The 9062-nt window shown below is 40.1% G+C and overlaps 1 protein-coding gene across 1 annotated transcript in view; it reads right to left on the reverse strand.

Annotated features, from left to right (window-relative positions):
• Nucleotides 1-4795, reverse strand: part of wwp1 (WW domain containing E3 ubiquitin protein ligase 1) — a 31589-nt gene extending 26794 nt beyond the window's left edge. The window contains exon 1 of the mRNA XM_085763390.1: nt 4663-4795. The gene's annotated coding sequence lies outside the window, so the exon portion shown is untranslated. The remainder of the gene's footprint in view (nt 1-4662) is intronic.
• Nucleotides 4796-9062: the final 4267 nt, after the last annotated feature.

The following is a 9062-nucleotide window of genomic DNA, read 5'->3' on the forward strand; positions in this document are numbered from 1 at the left end:
TCACGCACACATCCAAGGTTCACAAAAATGAGAAAAGATAAGGATTTGATCAGTTTATGTTGATCACATATATACGCTTTCTCTCTCTCTTTGTGCAACAGTTTATTCTAAATTCATCCAAATCACAACAAAGGCTCTTTAAACATTAAGTGAAAAGCTCAACCTTTAACTCACAGCTCTCCTTCATCTCAACAACAAACAGGAGCACAACTTTTATTTATGTTGGCATGACACATCAGCTTCACACAGTGGTGGCAGGCTACAACTCCTGCTGTCCCCACAGCTGCTTTCTTGCTGTTCAAAGGTCAGTGCAACAGAGACAGAGGAAGACCGGCGAGAGAAAACACAAACATAGTATAATTCGGAGCCAACCGGGCCGGCATAATGTAAGTTTATGCTCCTTTCCAATATGGCACCAATATATTTCATACTGTATGTTGCATCCTCATGCAGAAATCTTTCGTTTTTAACTTCAACAATATACACACAATATCTCATAATGACAAAGCAGAATTTTAGACAGTTTTTCCAACACTACTTAAAAGGAAAATCTGAAATGTCGGCAATCGGTGCCATGCAAAGTGGCAAATCTCCTGGGCCAGATGGTTTCCCAACCAAATTTTTCAAAAAGTTTTCCAACCAGTTATCTCCCTTGTTATTGTTAGCGTTCGAAGAATCCTTAGTCACTAATTCCTTGCCCCTAACTATGCGTCAAGCAGTCATCTCTTTATTACTTAAAAAAGGATAAAAAAAACCCTCAATTGCAGCTCATATCGTCCTGTCTCGCTGCTGAATACAGACGCAAAGATTCTTGCAAAAATGGTGGCGCGTCGTCTTGAAAACATTGTACCCAGTATTATTTCATCTGACCAGACAGGATTTATACAAAATCGCTATTCATTTCAATATAGGTTCGAAATAAATCAAAGCAACGCAAAATGACACTTTGTTGTGACACTTGAACTTAAAGGGATAGTTCAACATTTTGGCAAATTGGCCCATTGCCATAATCGCTATAGTCATAGCAGTAGGTTCATTACCTTTAATTGTAGGTGTAAGCTATTTTCAGTACGGCGGAGCGCAGCAGCAGGCTGCTCAGAGCTACGCTATGGAGGCTAACGGAATTTCTTGGTTTCCCTCATTAAACTCATCAAATTCAACATCCCAAAACTCCACAGCGCTTTTGTAGACAAGTTGTGACCTGCACAACCACCACGCTATGAGATAATGACGGAACGATACGAAACGGAGCCGTTTTCGAGGTAAATACAGGGTAAATACGGAGACTGCTTGCTGAAAAACTGTCCCTGAACGCAACGCGCATCAGCGGTTTTGTATGAATTTACCTCGAAAACGGCTCCGTTTCGTATCGTTCCGTCATTATCTCATAGCGTGGTGGTTGTGCAGGTCACAACTTGTCTACAAAAGCGCTGTGGAGTTTTGGGATGTTGAATTTGATGAGTTTAATGAGGGAAACCAAGAAATTCCGTTAGCCTCCATAGCGTAGCTCTGAGCAGCCTGCTGCTGCGCTCCTCCGTACTGAAAATAGCTTACACCTACAATTAAAGGTAATGAACCTACTGCTATGACTATAGCGATTATGGCAATGGGCCAATTTGCCAAAATGTTGAACTATCCCTTTAACCTCAGGTGCCTCCCATTTCTCCTAAATACCTTTCAGATTTTTACCTGTGGTAAAAATCAGCTGATCAGGACTGAACGGCACCAGACCGGACCAAGGTCTCGCAGCGCATATCGGTGCAATAATCAAACCATAAAGTCTGGAACAACCAGGACTCCTTAGAGCCAAACCCAACCATTAAAAGGGAAGAAGAGCCATTGTAAGAGAGGTCACCAAGAATTCAATGATCACTCTGGCTGAGCTCCAGAGATCCTGTTGGGAGATACAGAAACTTCCAGACTTAAAAAAAAAAACATCACTGCAGCACATGACAGGAGTTTGCGAATAATGACCTGAAGAATTCAGACTGTAAGAAATAAGATTCTCTGTCCTGGTGGAAACCCAAGATTGAACTGTTTCTGAATCCTAAGCGCCATGTCCGCAGGAAACAAGGCACCCCCTCATGACCTGTCCCAGCACTGAAGCATGATGGTGGCAGCATCATCAGGCTGGCGGCTGTTTTTCAGCAGCAGGGACACCGACAGAGCGAGAGAGAGAGAAGAGAGACTGGTCAGAGTTGAGACGAGAGCTGAACAGAGAAAACTGCGGAGATATCCGCCCTTTCTGAAAACCTGATCGAGAGCACTCAGGACCTCAGACAAGAGCCAGAGATTCACCTTGCAACAGGACAATGACCATAAAGCCCAGAGCCAAGACAAAACAGGAGTGGCTTTGGGGAAACGGTCACTAGTAGTGTCCTTAAATGGCCCGGTCAGAGCCCAACCGTCAAACTGAGTGGACGGGCACAAAAGAGTGGCAGAAAATCTTAATGTGCAAAGCTTGTCTCGTTATACTGAGGGAATTATATCAATATTTATGTTAATAGGATATTTCTGCTTTTCCTTTTTAACAAATTTGCAAACTAAATCTGTTTGGGCTTGTTATTATTGTGTATTGTGCGTGAATTGCAACATAACAAGATGTGAGGGGAAGAAAAAAAAAAAAGTGATGGGGTTGGAATACTTTCTGAGCGCATTGTGTACAGATGTGACATCCTGATCTGCCAAACCAGGACGCAGACTAATGGACCTGAAATACAATAGGCTGAAAAACCTTCAGCGTCTACTGAAAGTCCTGTTTGACCATTTCTCTTTGCATAGCCTCAAAAGGGGGAATGTAATAAGACAACAGGGCCGGGTCTTAATCGATTGGCAATACACAACACATCCTGTCCCATGTTATTATCAAGGTTACTCTCTTGTGGTTCATTGTGATCAAAACTGTTACTGCCAAGTCAAACAGTAACTGTGCAAGTGTTATATTGTTCGTGTACAGTATTTATAGAAGGGGCGCTACTGATATGTGGTGGCAATGCTGTATTAAATAGCAGTGTGCCTGCCTGGCTGCCTCATGACAGCCCCGTGTTTACCTGAGACCTGAGTCTTAACTTAGACCCGAGTTGTGCGTGATCAAAGTATGGTTCAAATCAAAACTGTTTTCTTCTTTCTATTATTATTGTTATGATCATGAAACTTGTTTGCTCTATTTTTTTTTATTGTTGATCATATGATATGCTCTGTGTTTTAAGAAAAGCCACCTACAGTATGGACTGGTGTTGAAAATTAGCAGGTGTGCTATTATACACACCCAAGCAAAGCATCTGGTCCGTCCACTGGGACAGTCTCGATGTACTTGTGATGATGTCCATATCCAATAAAATAAATATAACATAGCATGACCACAGTGAGAGAGAGAGAGACAACTTGCAGATGCATCAATATCACCTCAAGATGACAAACTTTAGTAAAACAAAAACCATGACTTGCTGAATTATTGACTCTGCACACAAGAAATATCCACAGGCCCCATTACCCCCACAACAACAGCCTGTTATATGAAACTTATCATAAACACAAACTCTTACGTGATTAAGGCACACTGGGCTAATCCACTGACAGGCTAAGGTTAGCTAAATAAAAAAATAAGCACCACAACAAGTTAAGAGATAACCACAGGGCTTCATGTGGAAAAAGACAAAAAAAAATACCTTTCCAGTGTTTCCAGTGTAAACTTGTGTTTGCATAGGTGCAGCAGCATGGTAATAATGTATTTAATAGCAGTGTGCCTGCCTCATGACAGGCCCGTGTTTACCTGAGACCTGAGTTTTAACTTGGACCCGAGTTGTACCGTGACCACAGAGAAGAGAGAGACACCTTGCAGATGCGACATGTCAACACCACCTCAAGATGACAAAATTTAGTAAAAAGGATAAAACCATGACTTGCTGAATTACTGACTTATTGGCACACAAAAATATCAACGGGCCCACATATGCCCCGTAACAGCCGCCTGTTATTATATTAAACGAAAACACTGATCATAAACACAAACTCTGACGTGATTAACGCACACTGGGCTAACTTTGGATAATCCACTGACAGGCTATGGTTAGCAAAATAAATATATAAATAAGCACCACAACAAGTTAACAGGGCTTCGTGTGGTAAAAGACAAAAAAAATAAGGGTATCCAGTGTTTGGTAAACTTGTGTTTGCATAGGTGCAGCAGCATCTGTCACACAAAGCTAACTGCATACAGCAGGCTAACTGCCAAAGCTAAAGTAAAGCTAACTGATCCATTAGCCAGTTAGCTTCAGAGATAAACCACAGAAACGCACTGTTACCCTGGTAACTAGCTGAAAGCAGACGGTTAAACAGGCGGTTATGTCTGCGTACAAACGAAACTCTCACTCCGTGTGTTTGTCTGTGTCTGTACGTGTGTTTGGTTTGATCGCAGGTCCTGCTAGTTTAGCCAGCTGACGTTACGTTATAAAGTTAGCCAAGTTAGCTGCTAGCCGGCGTGCTAACTAGCCTCCGCGATGCTAACATGCTAACAGTCCGCCATCACGGCAAACAGCGGCGCTTATCTAGTCACACAAACAGTTTTTTCTTGCTTCGTGTGAATTCACTCTTGACATTAACATCGGTGACATTCGTGTGTTTTTTTTTTAAAGTCACGTAACCAGGCGTGTTTTTATTTACCTTGCCCTCTCCGCTCCTGTCTCCCACTCTCTCCGGCTCTCCCTGCGCCTCTCAAAGCGTTACGGTTGTCGGCGAAATCCCCAACCGGACAGGCAGGCCCCGCAGTCCGCTACGGTTCTCTTGCCATCGCTGTCTGTGCTGGCGCTGCTGCTGGAGCCTCCGACCAACAGCGCGCCACCCCCAAATACTGCTGTGTAATAACACACAGGACAAGACAGGAGTTGGCTCTCAGTCAACACTTTTAGATGTAGATGCCAACGACAATCTGTTATTTTAAACCAAAAACACTTATTTAAACATGTAAAAAAACAAAAACAAAAAAAAACATTATGGGACAAGGGGCAATTACAGAACAAGCATACACACAAAATACAATTTATATTGAGTGAGCAGGCATATTGAGGGGTGTTGAATATGTTGGGAATAATCAAAAAAGAGAGAGAGAATAATAATAATACATTTTATTTGTAAAGCACTTTTCATAAAGTAATCTCAAAGTGCTACAGAAACCAGAAACAAAATAAACAAAAGACTAAGAGAAAAATCAGACATAGTAGATAGCAGTAGATAAAACAGCTAAAGGAGGAGTGCAAAAAAAGAGAGAATGAACAGTGTGGAGTAGTGTTTGGAGCAGGGGTGGGCAAACTTTTTGGCTCAAGGGCCACAATGAGAGTTCAAAGGGCTTTTATTCTGAAATCCCACATCAGATTGACCTGATTTTTTTCTGGGTGTCATCCTGAAGTCTAATACTACCAGTCTGACGTGGAATGGTTGAGTAATAACGGGTAGTTTTTAAGAAATATGAATCCTAATGTACGTAGAATATAGTGAAATATGGAAGTTCAAAGGGCTTTTATACTGAAATGCCAAATCAGATTGGCCTGATTTTTTCTGGGTGTCACCCCGAGGTCTATTACTACCTGTCTGAAGTGGGACGGTCCAGTAATAACGGGTAGTTTGAACAAAAAAAAACAATTAATCCTACTGTACACAGAATACAGTGAAATATGGAAGTTCAAAGCTTTTATTCTGAAATTCCATATCAGATTGACCTGGTTTTTTCTAGGTGTCATCCTGAGGTCAAGTACTATCAGTCTGAAGAGGAATGGTCAAGTAATAACGAGTACTTTTTTTAAAAACCAATTAATCCTACTGTAGAGTACAGTCAGTCCAGTTAGCAGATTGTACCAATGTTTTAGTGAAAAATCTTGTTTCTGTCCTTCCAATTGAGTAAAATTATTATTTTTTGCCCATGGTTAGTAGCGATGAGGATGAATGTTTGAAGACGTTTTGGGGTTGATGAAGAGGAGAGGTCACCCACCACTCACCAAGCAAGCAGGGCTATGGGTGGGAGAGGGTAGGATGCTGAGGCTGAGGATCTTGGATACTGTAGCTCTCCCATGACCTCCGACCAAATCTGTCAGACTGGATGGGCAGTACCAGAGTGCATGGGGTAATTATCTATAATGGTTGGACAGTGTGTTCATTTATAATCACACCACATGGGTGCATTAGTGCCATAAATTCAGACTAATAATGACTATACTATTTTTTTTTCTTTTAATTAGGCTAATTTATTCTCAAAATAGACCATTTTATTTTTCAAAGTTTCTACTGCCCATTGTCGCACTCAAAAGGCCTGCTTCATTTCACTTCACAAATTGTGGTTTAAATATTTGAGTGATACAGTGGTTCCCAGCCTGGAGGGTCAGGAACCAAGTGGGTCCCAAAAATAAATATGAATAGTCACAAGATGAAAAAACAAGAGAGAAAACAAATACTTTCTGTTACTGAAAAGTGTATTTATAGTGTATTATGTGAGCCTTTTCCTCTTGGCTTTTATTATTATGATGAAATATTGAATAATATGAACTCTGATTTGTTTTCCATAAAACACTGCGTAATTACCGATTATTAAACTGTTATTTTTACACATTCAGTGTGTCAGTTCATGATTCTTTAGATACACCTTTTTACCCATGATCATTTGGGATCGTTAAACAAAAGCATGGCGTGTGTACACTCTAAATCCCCAAGTAAACATGTTTGAAATCCATTGTTTAGAGGGAGGTTTATACAGTTAATCTGTCAGTTTCTGGGCCAAAACCACATGATAAGTTGTTATGGATATTAATTGTTGGCCTCTTTTATTTCCAAATAACATGTCAGCCAAAGCTTGTGTGTATTAGATAAATAATCCATCTGCAAATCCTGACTCAGATTTTTGACTGAAGTTGAGAGCAGACTCCACCAACAAACCTCGATAGTTATTCTCTATGATCTGAGCCAAGTCAATAATAATTATGTCGACTACTTTCATTCAAGATTTACTTACAAGTCTGGCCTAATGCAAAATGATATGTGGATTTTAAATTATGACTGCTGAGCATGCAGGGCAACATGGATACACTTATCTTAGTACATAATAACCATCAACCAAACGATAGTATAAATAGGCAATTTGGATCCTTTTTTTTTTTTTTTAAAGAAAGAAGAAAGGTTTTAAAATAGTTCAGATAGCTCTCACGTCAGGGTGAGAGCCCTTGGTCCATTGGCAGAATCCGGTAAGCTCTGATTGGTTGCAATCACCACTAGATGTCACACATAGTCCTCTAAACCAGTGGTTCTCAACTGGTGGGTCGGGACCCAAAAGTGGGTCGCGGACCCGTTCTGGATGGGTCGCGGACAGCTGGTCAAAAAAGTAAATAATATTTAATGCACATCTGATGTTGGACATGTCTTTTATTTTGAAAAATAACTTATATTGAAAGGCACACGAGACACGTGAACACATGCAGTTGTAATGGTCCTCCTCAGTTTCTTATTATTTGCTCTGAATGCAAAGATATCAGTTTCTTATTAATGTGGCCTGAATGCAGTGAATCTTGTTTTGTTTTGTGGGTCTTTATTTTGTGCAATTTGGTATTTATTCACTTTTGTGAATATGCTCTGATTGCGGAGATGCATTAGAAATCAAATATATTGTTTTGTCTGTCTCCATTTTATGCAGTTTGATATTTTTCACTTCCGTACATGCAGTTGTCATGGTCCTCCTCAGTTTCATTCATGTGCTCTGAAATGCACTTTGCTCAATAAAGAGCAAAATGAGTTTTTATAGGCTTAAAAAAAAAAGTCTTGGTTTGAATTCTATAAAAGTGGGTCGCGACTTAATGACCATGGGAAAATGTGGGTCCCAGAGTGAGACTAGTTGAGAACCCCTGCTCTAAACCTAAGTAGATCCAGTATTACTGATAATGATGGACAGGTGAGACTGATCAAGGCAGGGTAGGCAACCATACACACATTAAACACATGATACAGGAGTTAATAATCTGAAAGGAGAGGAGAGGTGAGATGTTGAAATAAATGGCACAAGAATTCTATATTTGGCAAAATATGACACAGTCACACAACTAACCTATAGAACAGTATTTTACACAGGCAAATATACAAAGAATAGACTTTGTGTGGGGAAAACAACACAAAAAAACCTTTATGGCACATACAGGTCCATTCAAACCACAGAGTTATGACCAGCTCAGGTGACCAGCAGAGGGCACCAAAGTACACGTATAGAAATTTCACCACACTTGCAATTATGGACTTTACAGTAGCTGGACAGACATTCATGTAAGTGACTCAATACATTTTACCCCAATAGTCTACACAATCTGTATACACAATATACTTGTAACGGTATAGTTATATGAAGTCAGAATGTGCATTCGCTTGAAATGTGTTTGTTTCAGTCCCATTGAATAATAAACAGATGGACTTTTTATTTTTATTTTACTGAGGTCAGGATATCCCAAAAGAGAAACATCACTGACATCATTTGCTTTATTGGATTCCTGCAGCGCTACCAGTCAAATCATTACCCACAACTTCCAGGATAATACTGACGATGAGGATCTGAAGGGATTATTACTCCTTATAAAACCTTTTTTTAGACCCATGTCTTCCTCCAATAAACAAGTGTCTCGTTATACTTCTTTGATCCCCTGTCAAAAAGAGAAGAAAAAAACCACACTAGGTAGATAAACAAATAGCCCTGTTATTACATGACGTAGGCCAACACAAATCTTGCATTGCCATTGTGAATGTCTCATGTCTTATGATCTTTGTTTCCATATCTCACATTTACAATCGCTGTGGATTTATGATCAAGCAACTCAATTCAGTAATAAGATCCATATCAAACAGTAATGAAACCAAAGGTTTTTCTGAGCTTTGGATGCCAAACATTACCAACAGGAGCATGGACAATGGTGAACATACAGTAGGGATACAGTATAACCACCTATGCAAGCTGTGCAGTTCATACTTTGTGAAACCATAATATTTAGGTTAACTTGAGTGTGTCAGAGAACTGTTGACCCTATACAATTCTTTTCAAAGCC

This window comes from Trachurus japonicus, chromosome 20 (assembly GCF_045865225.1).
Source record: "Trachurus japonicus isolate A0001 chromosome 20, Traja_1.0".
Taxonomy (NCBI): domain Eukaryota; kingdom Metazoa; phylum Chordata; class Actinopteri; order Carangiformes; family Carangidae; genus Trachurus; species Trachurus japonicus.